Below are 21,990 nucleotides of genomic sequence, written 5' to 3'. Positions count from 1 at the left end.
AAAAATTGAGTTTTCTGTTTAGCCAAGAAATTGTCAATTCGGGATCAATCAGCAATGACCACACAATGACTGGCATGACTGGTCCCCCACTCCCTGTCAGCACACAAAGGTCATACATCCTCCTGAGTTCAAAGGTCAGGGAAAGAGCATGAGCTGCAGAGCCAAGCCTGGGTTCAGGTCCTGGCTCTTTGACCAAAAACTATGTAACTCAGTCTCTCTGATCCTCAGCTTTTCGATCTGCAGAATGGAGATAGTGATACCATTCTCACACCTGTGAAGAGTGAAATAATGCTGGTGAGTGTCGAGTGCTCAGAATGCAGGTAGCCCATGATTTCTCAGCATTACAGAGTCAGCACCTTCCACTTGTCCCATCACTGAAACTGCAATGTGGCATGCACAGAGGCACTTGCTCAGCACTCCTGATGGGTTAAAAATGTGATTAGGTTTTTAAGAGTCTGAAAGGAGCTCAGAAGAGAGGCTATTTTCCCTTGACTCACAAAGACCAGAGGGCAGGTTTCACACAGGATGTCAAAATGCCTAGGGCCCTCTCCAGAGATGAGGTGTGCAGTTTTAATGAGGCTTACTGGGAGCCCCTACCATGCCAAAGCCCCGCTGGTGACTGCCCTAGAAGCTGAAGTCCACTGGCAAAGAAACCTAAAGGAGGAGGCTTTGGTCAGTGAGCAAGATTTACTGAGATCATATTTAAGAATACCTACAATCCCAAGTCCCTAATTAAACAGGAAGGGAAGGTCAGCCCAGGGAGAGATACTCTTCTTTTAAAAAGAACTCATTCCTTCTCTATTCTAATTAAGCAACAAAAAGAGTTTGTCCTTAGGTGCGTTGGTGGTCTTTATATCATAGCCCAAGATAAGGGCTGTTGAGAAGCTCATATCCTATAATTGATCTCCCACTGTTGTCAGGGCTAAAACCAGACAAAACCCAACATGCCTCAATATGAGCCACGAGAGACAGCTCTTGCATGACATGATCTGAGAAAGCCCCACAGGCTATCCTGCCCTCTCATACCTCTTCCACATTTGTGTTGGACACAGTCCCCAAGAGACCTGTGTCAGAATATACACCGACCACCAGAGAGAGATGTTGGCCCATGATCACTGATTTCCGCCCCTACCCCGCCAGCCCACCTTAATGAGAAGAGAGCTCTACCAGAAGAGAACGGCAGAGACACTATTCAATAGAGGTAGGAAAGTCCAGGAAAGATGCTAGAAAATGAGGTCACCAGGTTTTGATGGGATGCTTTGGACATAGCCCCAGTCTCCCCCTGGGAGCACACTGTGTGCTACACCCCAGTGCATGCCCAAACGACCCATTGGGTAATGACACAATAACAGTACTGTGTGGCTATACAGCCCTATGGAGGCTTCCTCATTCCTATAGTCTTTTGACTTCTTCAACATGCAAACTTCTCCCAGAACTCCCCAGTCTTGCCTTTGCTCTTCTTTCAATGGCAGTTCACTGGGGACACTAATAAAGGCAGACGTAACAGCTTTTACATGTTTTTACTCCCCAAGAACTATCTAGAAGGATGACTATTAATTTTTAAATTATCTTAGAATGATATCCACCTTTATGCTTAATTGCAAGACTTGAATTTTTAAACTCTGGAGCAATAATGAGTCGTGAATTTTCTATTTCACCACGTGGTGATGGGGAAAGTTATAATATCCACAGTCCATGAAGCCCCTGTGGTCCCAAGCACCATGCCTGGTACCCGGACAACAGATTTTAGACTCATCTATTTTGTCTTGGGCTTTACGGTTCAGGGGAGGAAGTGGAAGTTAAGTATAAGAAGAATGAAACGCAGATCAAAGAGAAAATTGTGAGGTGGCAAATGGAAAATGCAAGTGGTGGGCTTGATAGGACACTGACATGTGCCCTCCAGAACCTAGAGCTAGGGAAATCTGATTGCTGAGGTAAGCTATAAACCTACACAGGATGGGCCAGGATATAGGGAAAGTCTCCTTAAAGAGAGAGAAGGGCTCCTGAGGCAGGGAAACTTGATTATAGTCCGAGAGAAGGTATTCATATCTAAGGAATGAATGTGTCAATCTGGAGTGCAGACAGGTTCCCTGAGGAAGCCCTGGAAAAATAAGAATCAGAGAGACAGGGTAACCACAAAGGCCATGTTCCCCCGAAAGCAGGGTGCCTGCACCCCAGTGCATGCCCAAACGACCCATTGGGTAATGACACAAAAAATAGAACTTCTATTTATATCTTGTTTATCCTTTCAAATTTCTACATATGGGTAAGCTTTATCAGGTGCAAATCTATTAGTCCAGCAGAATATGATTTATAAATAATCAAGTAGATTTATTTGGTATTCATGCTCAAATGTTTTTTCTGGTGAAGCACATGTGAAATTACAGTGGTCTGGAGACCCTTGGAATATCATTATTGGGGTGAAGTGTGTCCTGTATTGAAGTCCTAACCCCCAGTACCACAGAATGTAACTGTATTTGGAGATAGGGCCTGAAAGAGGCAGTTAGGATAAAATAAAGTCATATGGATAGATTCTAATCCAGTATAACCGGTGTCCCTGTAAGAAGAGGAAATGACGCAGAGGGATGACAGTATGAGGACACAGAGAGAGGCCACTGAGGAACTCAACCCTGCCAACATCCTGATTTTGGACTTTGCAGCCTCCAGAACTGTGAGTAAATAAATTTCTGCTGTGTAAGCCTCCCAACCTGTGGAACTTTATTGCAGTAGCCCTACATTCATACGATGGCCCCCTCATACTGAAATCTCTCCGCTTTGAATAAAACCCTTCCCTCCTCATGATCCTGTGGGTTCTCAGACTCCTAGCCTCACTATTTCTAGTCTAACTCACGGTGGAGTCCTTGGCAAGCAGCAAAGACTGTATCAGAAAATTCATCTCCCCGCCCTGATCCCAAACGACCCCTGTCCAGCCTTCTGCTTGTCCCTGTCCTCTCATACACCTGGCTCTGGGGAAGCCCCTACCGGGAGCAAGGCTGGGGCAGTGATTTGTCCAATCCCACTAAATAAGCTAGCAATGAAGTCAAGAACTGTGTCAAGGGCAGCCCGGGTGGCTCAGCGGTTTAGCGCCGCCTTCAGTCCAGGGTGTGATCCTGGAGACCCGGGATCGAGTCCCACATCAGGCTCCCTGCATGGAGCCTGCTTCTCCCTCTGCCTGTGTCTCTGCCCCTCTCTCTCTCTCTCTCTCTCTCTCTCTCTCTCTTTCTCTCTGTCTCTCATGAATAAATACATAAAATCTTTAAAAAAAAAAAAGAACTGTGTCAAAAATCCATCCCTAATCACTCAATCTATAACCTTAGCAAGTGTCTCCAGTGTCTGCCAGTGACTTTAAACCTTTCCACCCAGGGGCAACAGGCTGACTCAGTCAGTAGAGTGTGTGACTCTTGATCTCAGGGTTGTGAGCTTGAGCCCTGCATCAAGTGTGGGGATCACTTAAAAGCAGAATGTAAAAAAAAAAAAAAAAAAAAATTCAACCAACTCCGTCTCTCCTAGAAAAGTGTCCATTACTAGCCTGAGAACCACCAAGATTTAATTGAAATTGTCAGTTGCCAGTGTGGAATGTCTTTCTTTTACCTGAGACATCAGCTGGAGTTAATTTATGCTGCTACTGTAGCCCGAATTTGAGAATTGCTTGGTTGTCACACCATCAAAAACTTGCAAGTGAGGGGCACCTGGGTGGCTTAGTGGTTGAGCTCTGCCTTTGGCTTCGGTCGTGATCCCAGGGTCCTGGGATCCAGTCCCACATTGGGTTCCCTACATGGAGACTGCTTCTCCCCCTGCCTGTGTCTGCCTCTCTCTGTGTCTCTCATGAATGAATACATAAAATCTTTTAAAAAAAAAAAAAACTTGCAAGTGGGACAAAATTTCTGCTCCAAGTCAAGGTCACAGGTTTCAAAAATAAACCATTTAGAAGAAGCTGTGAGCCTGGCCCTGCTGCATAAACCTGCTTCTCAAAGTGTCATTGGCCACATGCATCCATACAGTATTCATCTGTGGTTGACACAACGCTCATTAAAATATTTGGCAAAAATGAAGCATGAGATATTTTGATTCGAAAGGTGATTTCTTTTATTTTTTAATATTTTATAAATTTATTCATGAGAGATACAGAGAAACAGGCAGAGTCATAAGCAGAGGGAGAAAGAGGTTCCCTTTGGGGAGCCTGATGTGAGTCTAGATCCCAGGACCCCAGGATCATGCCCTGAGCTGCAGGCAGACAGACACTCAACCACTAAGCCATCCACGTGCCCCATCAAATGGTGATTTCTGTACAAAATGCACAAACTCAGAGAATACGAAATTCTTCCTGGGAGGGGCAGCGGACACCACTGTGAAGACTGCACACTGGCTGGGTGTGAGTGTGACCTGAGGCCAGATATTTAAATCTGTTGGCCTCAGTGGCCTCTTCAACAAAATGGGGCTTTACAAGCTTCCTCACAATGATTGGTATAAGATTACGTTTGGTACTTAAAGCTCTAGAAGAGTCAAGAAATCACTTCAGAAAGAAACTCAAAGTAGCCTGAGAGAGACACCTGGGTGGCTCAATGATTGAGCATCTGCCTTTGGCCCAGGTCATGATCCCTGGATGAGTCCTCATTGGGCTCCCCGCAGGGAGCCTGCTTCTCCCTCTGCCTATGTCTCTGCCTCTCTCTGTATTAAATAAATAAATAAATAGATAGATAGATAGATAAACAAATAAATCTATCTTTTAAAAAATAAAATAAAATAAAATAAAATAAAACATGCCTGTTTTAAAAAATAAGTTGCCTGGGATCCCTGGGTGGCGCAGCGGTTTGGTGCCTGCCTTTGGCCCAGGGCGCGATCCTGGAGACCCGGGATCGAATCCCATATCAGGCTCCCGATGCATGGAGCCTGCTTCTCCCTCTGCCTGTGTCTCTGTGCCTCTCTCTCTCTGTGACTATCATAAGTAAATAAATAAAAATAAATAAAAAAAATAAATAAGTTGCCCAACATATCAGTGTGAACATATCATCTCTGTATCTGCCCCCCCACCTCCGCCCCCACCCACCCACCCCCCGTGACAAAGTGAGCTGCAGAGGAATGATGGAAGGCTACCATAGCTGCTGATTTTTCTCTGAGATGGGACAAGTGGGTGTTTTTCTTTTTTTTTCCCATCACAGAACTTCTTTTTTTTTTCAGAGGAAAGAACGGGGATGATTTCAGCAAATAATAACCCAAATGTCTGAATAAAATTTGCAGAAACAATTGATTTTCTTCCCAAGGACTGGAAGTGGCGCGGGCAGTTGAGCAATAAAGGAGCAGTGGCAATTTTCTGCTCCATTTCTACAACAGCAACAAAAACACGATGGCAGGAAACAACGCCAAGTGACAATCTTCATTTCCTTCCTTGGGGATAGAAAAACACATCTGTTTATTAAGTCTTTAAAAATTGTAACCACAGATTGCAGCAACAAGACGCTACACAGAAGAGCGGGTTGGGTGAGCCAAGCGTGTGGGGCAACCGGATGGGAAGGTGGCTCCTGTGTGCAAGAACAGTGGGCCAGTCCCCGGGAAGGCGGGAAGGCCGAAGCCGACAGGGACCAAGAGCTTTCATTTACACTGGAAATGCTGACCTGCAGTGTGTTTTCCTCGGCAGACAGACAAGCTCCCTAGAAAGGGAAGATTAACCCAAGTGTGGAACATGAACTGTCTCTAGCAAACCATGTGCATTTCCTGCCTGGGGAGAGCGCTGAGTGACAGATGGCCATTGACCTTGGATGGGAAGGACTTGAAGGAGTCTGTCCTGGTTCCTCCTGCACTTTCTGCTTCTCCCCATCTTGTCCTAGCATGCAGTGAAGTCTCATTTGTCCTACGTCCGTGAGCAAGGGCTGCTCCACTTGAATTCATTTTACCAAAAACTGAGGCTTGCCTATTGAAATTTCACACATTTATTTATGTCAAGTTTCACAGAGTTTGTTGTTTCTTGTTTTTATGTGTGTGTGTAGAAATCTTTTTGAAATTAATGTCAGACTTCCCTGCCTTCTCGGTGTATCCTGAACTTCAGTGAGCACATCCAGAGCACAGAGCTGTCACACAGTGGGCACTGAGCAGCATCCCAGGCTTATTGCTTCATTAATTTATTTCCTTTTATAAATCAAGGTCATCAGTGTGAGCACTGCCGATGGGGGAGGCTTCTGCTTAGGCAGACAAGGTAGGAGATGAGGTTGGAGAGATATAAAGGGCTGTGTTTCTGAGTGGGTCCAACCTCTAGCCACCCCCCTTTCACCAATAGGCTATTAATGGTCATTTTGTGGTTCTCTTCTCTATACTGCCTTGCTCACCCAGGCCTGATGCCCTCCCTGAACAACAGACTGCTTCACAAAATGGCCTACCAGAAGGTCCACAAGGATATAGGTGACTCAAATAAGCACTTGCAGACACAGCACCTGCTCGAATCCCCCAAACCTCTTCCTCCCACTCTTCCCCATCTCAGTAAGGGAGATGCCATCCTCCCAGTGGCTACAGCTCCCAAACACGGAGTCCTCCTTGACAAATTTCTTTCCTCCCTCCCCACTGCCAGACCACAGCAAATCCTGTAAGCTCCACCTTCAAAAGAAGCTGACCACTCCTCACCTCCTCCAATGCTGTTTCCTCACTCCAGGCCACCACATCTTCTCTCCTAGATTCCTGCAAAGCTTCCTCCCTGGCCTCCTGGGGTCTTGTCTCCCTATTCTCAACACACAAGCCAGAGGAATCCTTTCAGGGATGTCACTCCTCAGAGTCAGACTCCTTCCAGGGGCCTGTGAGAGATGCCTTGTCTCTGTGTACTCCCTGCCCTCATTCACTTAGCTCCACCTACAACCCTGGCCCCTTGCTGTTCCTTGCGCAAGCCAGACACCTTCCTGCCTCAGGGCCTTTGCATCTGCTATCCCTTCTGTCCAGATGCTCTTCACTAAGATAGGTGCATGCTGGGGTCCTTGGGTTGGAGCAGTCAATTGAGTGCCCAACTCTTGGTTCTGGCTCAGGTCGTGATCTCAGGGTCGTGAGACTGAGAGCTCCATGCTCAGTGCGGGATCTGGTTGGGACTCTCCCTCCCTCTCCCTCTGCCTCTCCCCCACACTACCTCCCCAGTTCTCTCTCTCAAATAAATAAATAAATCTTAGAAAAAAAAAGATACACACATGCTTCTCTCAGCCTTAGATCCTTACTTAAATATTACTTTCTAGAAGACCACTTCTCTCTCTCTCCTTCCTCTGCCTTATTTCAACATTTATCACCATCCAATATAAGATATAGTTTGCTTGTGTATCTTATTTGTTGAATGTTTCCACCAACTAGAATGTAAACTCCATGAGAACAGGGATTTTTTTTCTCTCTCTTATTCACTTTCACTACTATATTCTTAACCCCTAAAACAGTACCTGGCACATAGCCGGTCATCAATAAATATTTGTTAGGTGAAGAATTTTTTTTTAACTAGTTATTGAACCTACTTCTAGAAATACGGGTAGTAATGAGGAGTATGAAAGCATCCATTTTAAAGACAAATGAATGAAGATTCAAAAACTGCTCTACCCCACCCCTTTTATCCATGTGACCTCAGACAAGGTATTGAGCTTCTCTAAATGTAGTTTTATCATCTTTAAAATAGATATGGTGATGTACAAAACAATACGTAAAGTATGGAGCACAGAACCTGGCAAACCATGTCCCTTCAAAACATAAGAGCTGTTCTGGGTGTTTCCCCCACTGCTACTACTATCATGTGGCTCATTGATCATGAAACTCCCATCTCCTCTCCCCTGACCATCTTCCCCAAACCCCAGTGACTTCTACGCACTAGGGCCAGAGTCATCTCCCAAAACAGAAATCTGATTGGTAATAAGGACTTCCAAAAATCTCCTCCTCCAAAAAAATAACAAAACTGACAATAAATTGTCAAACCCAACTTTGTCAGAGCTCTGGAATTAACCAAAGGCCTGCAGTAATCTGCAAAGCTTTTATTCGGTCTAAGTGACTAACTCTTGGTAAGAACAGTGAGGTTTCTGGTATTTTAACTTGCCCTGTTCCAATCTGCCCGTCTCCAGCTCCATGGTTGCCTTGAAAACCAAACATAGTAAAGCCAGTCGCCTGGCAGCCACCAGACAGATGAAAATAGGGTGGGAGCTCCTTCAAGCCTCATTCCCGGGGAACTGCATTATCTGGCCACCCTGCTAGTTCCCTGGAAGACCCCACTGACAAGATCACCTTTATTTGAATTGACTTGAGCTCACTCCACGCACAAAGCCTTTTCTCCAGGGTATTTATACCACCCCCACCCCCAAATTAGAGGCAATTGTTTCACTTTGTGGCGGGTGCTCTGTGGCTGCTTGAGGCAGCGAATAACAGTTGGGGCAAACAAGAAGCTAACCAGCAAGTTTAAAAGGAAAAGCTGAGGAATGAATCTCCATCGGGGCTTTAAAAGTTTTGGCATACTCCTGGGAGTCTGGATGGCCACGTGCATGTGTCTGTTCAGAAAAGACCTGAGGAGGCCCTAGGCTCTCACCCCTGGCCGACCTAGAGGCTCTGCGCAACCGAGTGAAAGCTAAGGCACAGGTGGCAGCTCTCCAGCTGAGTATTGAGGATGGGCCCCACCGAGTGCACAGAGCCTCTTGGCAAGGACTAGGAGATTTGTGGGTCACAGGAATTTAAGGAAATCTCTGTGCATCCATTAACTGACCCCTGAGCCAACTGAGCAGAGGGTTCAGTGGCTAAACATCACAAAAATTACAGACTTTACAGAATTCGTTCGGAAAGGGTATTAAAACAACAAACCCTGGAGACAGAGGTCCAGAATCTGATTTCCACTGTCACCACACTATATTTCACTCAATCTCAGAGGCTGACTGCCCTAAAAACCTCTGGAGACAGTCCAAACCCCTTAACTTGGTGGAAAAGCCTTCCATAGTCTGGACCCCACCAATCTCTTTCACTTTCTCCTACACCTTGTCATCACCACCCTATCTCACCTGAGCCCATTGTTTCTGTTCCAAACACACCACCCTCTCTTTCACCTCCTGGTCCTATGCCTTATGACTTCCCACCTCCTCTTCTCTCCCACGAACATCAATGCATCACCTGGTCTTCATTCAGCCCAGGCTCCGGAGAACCTCTCCTGACCGCGCTAAGTATCCATCCCAAGGGCATGCCCAGTGCCCTGTGCTTATGCTCCTATAGCAATTTCAGCTTCCACTCTGGGGGGTAAAACACTCATTTATTTGTCTGCCTCTCTCCCCTGGCCTGGAATCCAGGAGCTGTGATTCCAACGGCTTGCATGGTGCCTCCTAATAGCCGGGCCAGAGTATCTGCTGAATCCGTGTCCTCAGATTAAGATAAGGCACTCCTGGGCAGCCCCAGTGGCCCAGTGGTTTAGCGCTGCCTTCAGCCCGGGGTGTGATCCTGGAGACCCCGATTGAGTCCCACGTCGGGCTCCCTGCACAGAGCCTGCTTCTCCCTCTGCCTGTCTCTCTCTCTTTCTCTCTCTCTCATGAATAAATAAATAAAATCTTTAAAAAAAAAAAAAAAGATAAGGCACTCCCAAAGTAGCACTATTTGCACGGCTAATTTGATCATTTTATTCCAGTCCCAGTGAGGAGTTCCCTTTAGTACAGACAGTATTAATAAAAAAAAAAAAATGCATCTTTGGGGGCACCCGGGTGGTTCAGTGGTTGAGTGTCTGCCTTTAGCTCAGGTCCTGATCCCAGGGTTCTGGGATCAAGTTCGACATCAGGCTCCCTGCAGGGAGCTTTTCCCTCTGCCTATGTCTCTGTCTCTCTCTGTGTATCTCTCATGAATAAAGACAAAAGATTGATCCCCCAAGTGACCAACAGGATTTAAATAAAATCTTTATTTAAAAAAAAAAAAAGTGCACCTTTCTTGAGAAAAAAAAAAAAAGAGTTGTTCCACTTTCTGACTTGTGTTCAGGCAAAAAGGGCATGGCTCATTGTTCCTGTCTGTGTGCACAACCTCTATCCTGAGTCTTTGAGCACCCTCATCCCCGGGGCCCCAGCAGCCCTGCCCAAGCCCCACGCGCTGTGTTAGTGCCACCGATGCTGGGAGGCAGGAGACACAGGCCCTCATTCTTGGGGTGGTAGGTGCCCAAGGAGGAAAAATGGAGAAGGAAAACAGGCAAGAGTCAAGAAGTGAGGCCCCAGTGGCTCCATGGTACACAAGGGCTGTGCTCAAGGCAACAGAGGCCTCCCTGGAGGACAGAACTTTTGCCTAAAGGAAATCACGAAAAGGAGGTGAGAGCTCCTGCCTGCAGGAGAAACTGGAAAGAGCTGGAGGGGAGAACAATTGCAGTGGGCTGGGAAATGACAAGAGAGCAGTGGGGGCGCCAGGGAGACACAGAAGCCCATTCAGGGGGCTTTAGACGTTATGCTAACAAGTTTAATTTTTATCCTGAAGTCAGGTAGGAGCCACTGGACATGCTGAGCCGGGGAGAAAGTGACATGGGAGAAAGTGACATGACGCCAGGTGAAGACAAGCAGGCAGGAGCCTGTGGGGTGATTAGCGGGGGAAGAGGAGGGAGATGGGCAGCCTAGACCCCCCGTGGCTTGCCGGACCAAGAAAGGTGCCGGCAGGAGGAGGAAGAGTAGCAGTGAGTGAGAGGTGGGGAGTGTGCAGGAACCATCGTGTGTGCCAAGTGTGCCAATGCGTGGAACCCTCACCCCCACCTGCTAAGGCACTACTCTTATTTTACAAATTTGCAAAACAAGTCTCGGTAAGGTTAGGTAACCTGCTGTGGTCACACGGCCAGGACTAACAGGGAGGCCAGGATGTGGCCCCGGGGCCTCCAACAGTAGCCCCACAGCCCTTTAACCTAGTTTTCCAGCCATACTGCGTGCCTCGAAGATGCTTGTCGAACTGGGAAGTCACTAGCATGAAGTTACCAGACCCCACAGGCTCTCGAGCATCCTTCTCATAGGTGTCCCTCTGAGGCAGCACGACATTTGTGTTATCCTCCATCCTCCTATGCCCTCGGGCTCCAGGTGGCTCCTCGTGGAGCCTAGGTAGGGCCCCAGTGGCCATTGTAAAAAAAAAAAAGGCTCAACTGTGAATTGTGTTCAACAAAGTTGTGAATTGTGTTCAACAAAGTTTAAAAGCTCCACTATGTTGTATAAGCCTACCTCTGTGGCCCTTTGGGCAGGGGGTTGGGGCGGGGGTGGAGACTTTCTCAAGCTAAGAAGGAGGATAGGCTGGGAACCCATTGCATTTCATCACTTGAAGGCTTTAAGTGGCATCCTGACCTGACTTTGGAATAAACAGACTTAAAACAGTATTTCACAAGAAGCAGCAATTCTATTATAGCCTAAATTTTAAGAGCTTTTAACTTTGTCTTTCTTCTCTTCTTGTAACGAATAGTGTAGTTTGAGCAAGGGAATAAACTGAGGGGAAGAATAACATTCTTTGTTTGCTAATGTGTTTTTCCTTTACTCACTATTGTGAAACGTAATTCCTTAATAGATGATGTTTAATGATTCATATTAACCTCTCTACAGGCTCTGTTGAGCATGACAAATGTGTATATTATTACTTTACAGTTTTCATTGAGAAGATAAAACATGGATATATTAAATTTGTATTTTAATCATGTTTTTCTACACGAGGCCCTTAATTTTTTAATGTTGTCATTGACAAATATCAGTTTACCCATTTTCCAACTAATGCTGTCCTTGCCCTTTAGGATGTCATAGATGCTGGGCACAGTCTGACTTCTCAGCTGTGGGCTCCATGTGGCTCTCCCAGGTGGCGGGGTTAGTATCCGAAGCAGCTCCACCAAGTCCTCACTTCCACCTTTGAGACCCACAGAGCAGCAGAGTGTGCTTCACAGTTCAGAGAATTAAAGGTTGCTGCTTTTGAATCGGATGCCTCTGTCTTGAATGAACTCCTCAGGACACGTCAAGGATTGCAAATTCACTTCCTGTCTCGACAACACATCATGGAAAGTTCTGAGCTGTGAAACAGCCTGTCCTTTTATCTTCAAAGCTTGAAAGCTCTTGGATCTAAGAAGGAAATAGCTTATTTGAGTTGAAAAAGACTATTTGATTCGAGGGTGGGTAAACACAGGGTTACCCAAAAACTAAAAACAAACAACTTTTAGCCTAATAAAAAATCCACATCGTTATAAATCTGCTGGTAAGTCATCAATGCCACCTCCCAACCAGGCATCCTACTGTTGGAAACTACAAAACGGGGTATGAAATAGCTAAGGGGGCACGACACCTCATTAGAGGTTCTAATAAAACAAGTTAGGAAAACATATTTTAGAACAGGGTGGTGAACCGTGGAATAATGACAGTGTGGTCCAAAATAATCATACATGCACAGACATGTGTATGTACACATGCACATGCAGCCCACACACCTAGTAGTGTTTGCAAAGGTCATGTGCTGACTAAGTCAACAGGCATTTTCACTAATCACCATAGCTGAACAGGACTCTGACTGACAAGGTTTGACCATTGTGATTTAAGGCATTATTATTATTGAGGCACCTAGGTGGCTCAGTGGTTGAGTGTCTGCCTTTGGCTCAGGTCGTGATCCCAGGGTCCTGGAATCAAGTCCCAAATCTAGCTCCCCACAGGGAACCTGCTTCCCCCTCTGCCTATGTCTCTGCCTCTCTCTGTGTCTCTCATGAATAAATAAATAAAATCTTTTTTTAAAAAGGCATTATTATAATTATTACCTGGCTATTAAATTACTAATTGTATGACCTTAGACAAGGTGTCCAAACTATCTAAGCCTCAGTTTCTTAATCTATGAAATAGGTTAAATGATTCCTTTTCTGCAGGATTGTTGATGAGGATTAGCACTAGCACAGGTGAAGAAGCACCTCGCACAGTCCCTGGAACACAAAACCTAATACCAGTACTAATCATTATAGCTTTTGTTCTTATTTTTAAGAATGGTAGGAAAATAAGGAATTTGAGGAAAACGAATGTCAATGTTCTTTTAAAAGAAATGTCCCAAGACTAAAATAGTTTCACTTTAAAATGTTGCCCACAGGGCAGGGTCCTATCTTTTCAAGTTTTTGAGACTGTGGCTCTATGTGTGTGTGTGAGAGAGAGACACAGAGAGAGAGATCATAAAACCTACATAAATAGCTATTTCAATATCTTTTAAAATGTGTTGAAGTTTCATGTTTGAAGGAAAGGACAGGGCTTCTGGTTTCCTGTTCCAAATGTAAGGAATGTGGAAGTCCCCACACCATCCTAACTATGAGTGGAAAAAAATGAACAGACTGAAAAATCAGCAACTCTTGTTCCATCCACAGAGAGAGGAGGACCCAGGGCAACCCGCTGTCCCTGAGACTGGAGAGACAGCCAGGCAGCCGTGGTGACCAGAGCAGAGGCTTGGGAGCAGCAACAGCCACAGGACCCTGCACCACGATTGAGTAATTGCTGGAGGTTCCGTGCAGACAAGTATGAGAGATAAAAACTCCAGGGGAACCTGGTTACAGAGGCCGCCACAATAGTACCTCTGGTAAACTGACTAGGTTCCCACAGTAAATATTGAAGAAAAATTCCCTTGGGTTTCTAGGAAGTGGGAGGAGGGTCAGGAACCATTCTGAATACCCCAGAGCACTGTTTTTCTTAAAAAGCCTGGCCTTCAGGGGAAACTAGTTAACCAAAGCCTTCTGTGCTTATTATCAGAGCCTACCAGCACGGAGAAAGGGGAATACCCAACTCCAGCCCACTTTTGCCATTCAGGTCTACCCAAGGGGAAAGACAAAACTGAGAAACTCTTGTGAAGCTCACAGCACAGAGGCTCAGGCTCCCACAGAGGCTCAGGTTCTCGAAGAGACTGAGACTCAGTGACAGGAAGACAGGACTACAGAACACTCCCCACCCCACCCCCCCTCACCACCACAGCACCAGAAGCCTATTTACAGCAGCTCTCCTGACCCAGTAGGTACATCATGTTCAGCTATCAAGAAGAAATCACAAGACACACCAAAAGGCAAAAAACACAATTTGAAGAGACAGAGCAAGCATTCGAACCACACACAGTAGGGATGTTGAAAATATCAGACCAGGAATTTAAAACAACTCTGATTAATCAGCTGAGGGTTCTACTGGATAATGTAGAGAGACATCATGCAGGAACAGACAGGCAATGTAAGTAGAGAGACAGAAAGCCTAAGAAAGAACCAAAAGGAAATGCTAGACATCAAAAACACTGGTACAGAAATGACGAATGCCTTTGATGGGCTTATTAGTAGACCCAACTGGTTGAGGAATGAATCTCTGAGCTGGAGGCTATGTCGATAGAATCCTTGAAAACTGAAAAGCAAAGAGAACAAAAGCTGAACAAAATAGAACAGAATATCCAAGGAGTGTGGGAAATTCCAAAAGATGGAACATACATGTGATGGAATTGGGAATACCAGAATGAGAAGAGAGAAAGAAACAGAAGAATTATTTGAAACAATAACGACTGCTAACTTTCCCCAAATTAATGTCAGACACCAAACAACAGATCCAGGAAGCTCAGAGAACATCAAGCAGAATAAATGCAAAAACATACAAACAAAACCAAAAAAAACCCCACCAGACCTCACTATTATATCATTTTCAAAGTACAGAAAGTCAAAGAAGCCAGTGGGGGAAAAAAAACCACAATCTTACCTGTGAGGTGTCTGGGAGGTTCAGTCAGTTGTCTAACTCTTGTTTTCGGTTCAAGTCATGATCTCACTGTTGTGGGATCTATCCCCGCATCGGGCTCTGTGCTCAGTGTGGAGTCTGCTTCAGATTCACTCTTCCTCTCCCTCATTCACTCTCTCTTTCTCTCAAATAAATAAATAAATAAAATCTTTTTTTTAATCTTACTTATAGAGGAACAAGGTTAAGAAGTGAATACAGGGGATCCCTGGATGGCTCAGCGATTTAGCGCTGCCTTTGGCCCAGGGCCTGATCCTGGAGACCAGAGATCGAGTCCCACATCGGGCTCCCTGCATGGAGCCTGCTTCTCCCTCTGCCTGTGCCTCTGCCTCTCTCTGTGCGTCTTCCATGAATAAATAAATTAAATCTTAAAAAAAAAAAAAAAAAGAAGTGAATACAACTTCTCAGGAAACTGGGCACCCAAGAGAGCCGAGTGAAATATTTAAAGTGTTGAAAGAAAAAAAAATCCATTGTAATTCTGTACCATGCAAAATTACCCTTCAAAAGTAAAGGGGAGGGGCATCTGGGTGGCTTAGTGATTGAACATCTGCATTCCGCTCAGGTTGTGATCCTATAATCCCAGGATGGAGTCTCACATCGAGCTTCCCCCAGGGTGCCTGCTTCTCCCTCTGCCTCTGCCTCTGCCTCTGTGTGTGTGTCTCTCATGAGTGAATAAATAAAATCTTTTTAAAAAGTGAAAGGGAAATGCAAATTTTCTCAGACAAATAAGCATTTGGGGAATTTGCTGCCAGTAGACCTGCCTTATATGAAATATTAAGGGGTGCCTAGGTGGTTCAGTCAGTTAAGCATCTGACTCTTGCAACCACAGGATCCAGCAACCACACTCCTTGGTATTCACCCAAAGGAACTGAAAACTCACATCCACACAAAAAAACCCACATACAGTTATTATTCATAGCAGTTTTATTCATAACTGCCAAAACTTAGAAACAATCAAGGTCCTTTGGTAGATGAGTGGATAAACTATGGCACACCCAGACAATGGAATATTACTCAACCTTAAAAAGAAATGAGCTTATCAGGCCATGAGAAGACATAGAGGAATCTTAAATGCATATTACTAAGTGAACGAAGCCAATCTAAAAAGGCTGTATAATTTCAACTACATGGCATTCTAGAAAAGGCAAAACTGTGGAGACAGTAAGAAAAAGATCAGTGGTTGCCAGGGGCAGGGGAAGGAACTGAGAGATAAACAGGCAAAGCACAAAGGATTTTTAGGACAGTAAAAATACTCCATATCATATATCACACTACATCATATATCACATATCACACTATAATGATGGACATATGTTGTTACACATTTGTCCAACACAAAGAGTGAACAATAAGGTAAACTATCAGCTGTGGGTGATTTTGACATGTCAATGTAGGTTGGTCCTTGGTAAAAACTGTACCATCCTGGGGAGCAATATTGATAATGGCGGAATACCTACATGCGTGGGGAAAGGAAGTATATGTGAAACCTCTGTAACTTTCTCTCAATTTTATTGCAAATCTATAACTGCTTTTTAAAATTTGTCTTTAAAATAAATAAATAAAAATAAAATTTTTAAGGGTGCCTGGGACTCCATTAAACATCTGACTCTTGATTTTGGCTCAGGTCATGATTTCAAGGTTGTAAGATGGAGCCCCTTCTTGGGCTCTGTGCTGGGTGTGGAGTCTGCTTAAGAATCTATCTCCCCCTCTCTCTGCTCCTCCCCACCCACCACCAAATAAAATAAAATAAAATGTTTAAAAAGGAAAGGATCCCTTTTGATAAGACAGTTTATAATAAAAGCCATTGTGTGATATTATTTCTAGAGAAATGTTAATTATGATATGCCACTTATTTCCAAAAACAAAATGACAGTCAAAGAATAGAAAAGTATCCCTTTTAAAAGTTTTTTTGTTCGCTTGTTTTAAAAAGACCAACTATAGGGCCACCTGGATAGCTCAGTTAGTTAAGCATCTGCCTTCAGCTCAGGTCATGATCTCAGGGTCCTGGGATCAAGTCCCATGTTGGGCTTCCCTGCACAGCGGAGAGCCTGCTTCTCCATTTACCCTCTCCCTGCTCATGCTATACTCTCACTTGCTCTCTCAAATAAAGAAATAAAATATTTTTAAAATATAAGTAAATAAACAAATATTAAAAAACCAACTATAAAGCAATGGAGACTGGAAGACAGTTTGGTCCAAAACCCTAAACCAACACAAACTTTTAAGACTGAAGCACAAAACTTAGCTAACAACTAAGGTAAAATAAGATACACACAAGCTGCATAGCTTTCATTGTCCAGTAAAAGGAAGCCCATCAGTGTACAAGAACTAGAAGGAACTGATCATATATAAGTCTTTATGTAATAGCAATTTGATATAACTGTTTCTTACACAGACCATCTTTAGAAGTCAAGGATACAATGGAATTATGGCTCTTTGGTGGCATTTTCTGAGGAGCTCATACAATACAGCCTGAATTACATTAGCTTTCTGGCGATTGAGTTGACATATGTAAGATATTTGTAATTAAGGCTGACCAAATGAGAAGAATGTGAGGTGAGTCCAAATGTTTTGACAGTGTCTGTTGGGTGCACTCACTGGCTTCCAGTCACAGTGCCCTCTTTGGTATGGCTTCAGCAGTTGCTCTAATGCTCCTTCCTACAAACTTCTGTCACCTTCCTTCTTGACACTTTCTAATACAACTTTTTAGATGGTGAGTGACACGAGCCTTTTATTCCTGAATAAGTTGGTACAAATGTGGCTCAAAGTGGAAAGAAGTTTCCAGTGTTACCCATGTGTTGCTTGGGCTCAGCATTTTGGAGCAGAGTTTAATTAGACAGTTTAGAACCATCTCTGATAATCCTTTAGACAGATGTCCTCACTTGTGGGGGGAGAGGGGTAAGGGATGAGCACTGCCCTTCCTTTACCTGGATCCCCCAAAGAATGTGTAAAGCTTCGCATTCTGTGGTCTTAATGTTAAAAATGAGGTCATTTTTCATTTTGCAAAAAGATAAAATTATATTACAAATTTGAATATTCTTTGTCAAGCCACACCCCACTCAGACTCCAATGTGGGGCAGGGATAGTCACTTTCACCTCCAAAAACCGCTGAAGGAGGGAGGGTTAGCAGGCCCTTTGGCTTTTTTTTTGAAACTCATTTTATTCTTGGGTGTCCAACATGGTCTGTACAGATAGTAGGATAACAACAGGTGCATTGCCTGACATGCAGTATTCTGACTAATTTATCAAAAGGAAGACCCAGAAGTTTTGGTGGCCATGACTGAAAGAAGCAAAAAATTTTCCTCTGAAAACTACCCTTGCTTGGATGAAGGATCATCCCATCCCAGGTGCATTAGAAGAGAACCAGAAAGCAGGACTGAGACTTTTCTCAGGAAATAGTTTCTTCAGTATGTCCACGTGCTAAAGCACACAGGTGAAACTCCACATCTCTAAGGCTCAGGCTTACTAATAGGGAGTCCTAACAGGATTTCTGGAAAATGTATTATCATGAACGTCCTCCTGCTTTCACATACCAAGATGAGTGGGTCATCAAATACACTCCAGAAAGTTTACCTGTTCACTGGATTTTTGTACAATTCATCTGGATGCTGAAGAGTGTTGCCAGAACCAACAGCATGTGGCAAAATGGCCCCTCGATATAAACACTGAGCACCTCTTTCCGATTATAGCTGGACAGCAGATTCAGGAGGGCTTCCTGAGACTGTTGCTGGCACACCAGAGAACCATGCCAACATACGTCATTTACCCTGGGAGAACTTATGCTCATCTGAAGGTGACATACAATTTTTAAAATATCATCAAATCAGAAGCTTAAAAGGAGAGGCCTATAACATTGTATTATGCCAATTAAAGTTGAAATTTGCCCCGTCATTCCATGCCTTCAGGTAGTTCTTGACACATCACACAGTTCTTTTATAAATTTTCAAGAGGAGCATTATACATTCTTATATAGATAGTTCCTAAGGGAACTGTTACGATAGAATCAAACATAGGTTACTGATGACATTATGGGTCTTGTCAAAATCCTTTAGCCTGAATCTAATCACGAGGAAATAATCAGCCAAGTCCAAACTGAGGGCCCCTCTGCAAGACAACTGATCTGGGCTGCTCTAGGTCAAAGAGTGGTGACAACCAGAGGAAATTAGCACTCTCTGACTGGCTTCTAGAGCAAAACTTTGTCACAATGAACATTCTTAGGCCAGTTGGAAGGAATTTTATGTAATTTTACTGTATTAAGGATAAATTTCTTGCATGTGATAGTGATGTTATGGCTGTAGAGAAGAAGGTGCTTGTTCTTAGGAGGCACCAGCTAAAGCATCTAGGGGTAAGGAGTCCTAATGTTTGCAACTTATTTTCAGAGTTTGAAGAAAAAAGCGTGTGCCTGTGTGTATGTGTGTGTATAGAGACACATACATACACCCACGCACACAGAGATAAAGCAAATGTTGCAAATAAGAGGTGAATCTGGGTGAATGGTTCACTGTACTCTTCCAACTTTTCTGTGGGTTTGAAAGTTTCTATGATACAATAGGTGTGGTGGGGTCTCAAGTGCACTCTACAAGAAGTTGGTTACATTCGCTGCCTGCAGGTGGTTGAGTGGCTGGGGAAGGAGAGAAAATTTTTATTGCGGCACACACCTTCCCATACTTTTTGAATTTTGAGCAAAAGAAATGTATTATCTATACCAAAGAATAAACACTTATATTTTAAAACTTTGAAAAAAAATAGATGATGATGAATAAGTTGCAAAAATTGTAATGTTGTGAAAAGCCTTAAGTTATTCTTAAGTTTTTAGGCACCTTGGTGGCTCAGTGGTTGAGCGTCTGCCTTTGGCTCAGGGCGTGATCCCAGGGTCCACTGACTCCCTGCAGGGAGCCTGCTTCTCCCTTTGCCTGTGTCTCTGCCTCTCTCTGTGTTGTCTCTCATGAATAAATATAATCTTTTTAAAAATTATTTTTAAGTTTTCTTAAATATAAGTGAAACTAAGTGTAGCAATAGTTGATTTTAGAATAGTTAGGCCTTAGAGCACCTGCTTTTCACGTACTATGTTAAATTGTGAGGTTCAGGCCTGTCCGTTCATGGAGAAGGGAGCTGGGGCCATTGACGAGAGCATGAATGTCTTCCCCCACATCAAGTCTGGAGAACCCGCAGTTGTGGGAGGCTCAGTGTGCAGAGACTTGAAGCATTAACCAGAAATGGTGAGAAAATCCTGGAGGCACTGAGGGTCGCTGCTAACCATGGGCCAGGCCAGGCATGGGGCCAGCAGCATGTTGCTAGGGGTGGTGTGGGATGGGAGCAGGGGGTAGGTTCTGGAAGTCTGATGCTCAGCTGTTCCGATTCTCCCACACTGCCTTGGCACGGTCAGAGCTCACCCACTACCACAGAAATAGCAACAGTCCCAGTCTCATGAATGTCTGCTCCCCAGCTCTGCAGAGCTGAGGTGCAGATGAAAGCAGGAGGGCGCTGACCCCAGCACTAGGGAGGGCCCTGCAACCTGGAGGCCCTGGGTTCCTCCCAAGGCTGTGTCTGCATGAGGGTACACAGATACAGCTGTGATGAGGGGTGTCAGGGATGGGGAGGCAGCAAACAAGGAGAGTCAGAGGCTGCAATGGCTCTGTGGTTCCTCTCTACCTGAGACTCATTCCCTCCTCTCTGCTTAAATTCACTGGGAGGAGCGGACCCGAGGGCCTGCCTTTTGGCTTCTCCCTAACACATATTACCAGAGAGGGCAGCTGACACTTTAGAGAAATACGAGCTCCCGGGCCAAGCCACAGCTCTGAGGGGTACAGCTACCCTAGAAGAAAGGCAACCAGGCTGACAACATACACCCTCTGAAGCAGAATTTTTGGAATAAACGGGCCAAGGGTTAAGCTGACGTATTAAGTAAACTCTGAAGAACTAAGGGAGTATAAAAGTCACATGAGCCAGGAACAAGAAGTTATTCAACAGGAAGCGTGGAGCAGCTTTTGGTGCCTGACACTCTGGAAGGGGGTTTCAAGGCCCAAGGAAATTCTTAGTAGGCAGTAGGAATTCCAGTTCCCCAGGGGCTCAGTCGGCTAAGCACGACTGCCTTCAGCTCAGGTCATGATCCCGGGGTCCTGGAGAGCCTGTTTCTCTCTCTCTCTGCTGCTGCTGCTGCACCCCCTGCTTGTGCACTATCTCATTCTCTTTCTCTCTCTCTCTCTCTCTCTCTCTCTCTCTCGTAAATAAATACAATCTTTAAAAATATATTTAAAAAAATTCTGGTCCCCTGTGCTACCTCTCCAGTGTGACACAGATTTGGGGGATGGTGTTAACTACCCTCTATTTTAAAAAAGATGTCCTTTGCAACCAACACTCACTTTCAAGAACTGGTTCTTTGCCACACTTCTCACAGTTGATAGCTACACACCGTGCATTACACCACTCCAGTGGGGAACCCCTGCCTCACAGGTCTGACTGTGTTAGTCTCCAGCCTAAAAACTTTTAGTGGCTTTCTATCATCAACAGAAGGAATTCAGAATGACATACAAGCTTTTAATATCCTGGCCCCAAACTACCTTCCCAACTTTGTCTCCTGCCATTCTTCTCTAAATGCCTTCTAATATAACAACACAAAAATTATAATTCCAGGATGGCAAAGAGGTCACTTCTCAAGCACCGGTCCTGTGGGTCTGTTATTACTGCCTGGAACCCTCCGGAGTGGGGAACTGGGGAGAGACTGCTGTGGTTGATTGGCTTGGCTTCCATGGGCTCAGGAGATGGGGAATGGCGTGACATGCAGTGAATTAATGAGCCTTCCCTGGACATTCCCCATAGAGACCAAGGCTTTTCACAACTTCATGCCTTTGGAAATGCTATTGGAACTGCCTAGAAGGTTCTTTCCCACTCTGCCCACCAAATAAACTCCTGCTCATCCTTCAAGACTCAACTAAATAGTAATCTTTCTTAGCATCATCTCTTTTCTCCTGGACTCTGGCCCCTTGCCAGCATGGCTGATGCCTATCTTTCTCCACGGCCATGGTTGTGACCATAGGCTCATATCACATGGTACTGGTAGTATTTGTTTATCGATCTTTCTCTCCAGTAGTGAGCTCCTGGAGGGCAGAGACCATGTTTTGCTTTTCTTTGCACATCCCCTGTGGGATGTGCAATGCCTGTCATGTAAATACCACTTAATAAATGCTTAATTAATTAATTAAATTTCAGTGTCTAGCTAATTAATTATCACGGATAATTGTATATTACTGAAGAATCTGTCCAGGGTGATTCTTTGGAATTCCTGCCTTGAGGGAGAGTAAAATTACTT

The 21,990-nt window shown here is 44.6% G+C and overlaps 1 protein-coding gene and 1 long non-coding RNA gene across 2 annotated transcripts in view; one reads left to right on the top strand and one right to left on the bottom strand.

Moving 5' to 3' along the window:
• Positions 1 to 147: 147 nt before the first annotated feature.
• LOC111092403 lies at positions 148 to 6,142 on the top strand. The gene is made up of 3 exons (XR_005378187.1): positions 148 to 294; positions 2,565 to 2,671; positions 5,179 to 6,142. It is a non-coding gene; the product is annotated as an uncharacterized LOC111092403 (long non-coding RNA).
• Positions 6,143 to 11,587: 5,445 nt separating this feature from the next.
• KATNAL1 (katanin catalytic subunit A1 like 1) overlaps positions 11,588 to 21,990 on the bottom strand; it is a 114,169-nt gene continuing 103,766 nt past the window's right edge. Inside the window, exon 12 of the mRNA XM_038573356.1 lies at positions 11,588 to 12,023. The gene's annotated coding sequence lies outside the window, so the exon portion shown is untranslated. The remainder of the gene's footprint in view (positions 12,024 to 21,990) is intronic.

This window comes from Canis lupus, chromosome 25 (genome assembly GCF_011100685.1).
Source record: "Canis lupus familiaris isolate Mischka breed German Shepherd chromosome 25, alternate assembly UU_Cfam_GSD_1.0, whole genome shotgun sequence".
NCBI lineage: Eukaryota > Metazoa > Chordata > Mammalia > Carnivora > Canidae > Canis > Canis lupus.
This window is presented reverse-complemented; position numbering and strand designations above follow the sequence as displayed.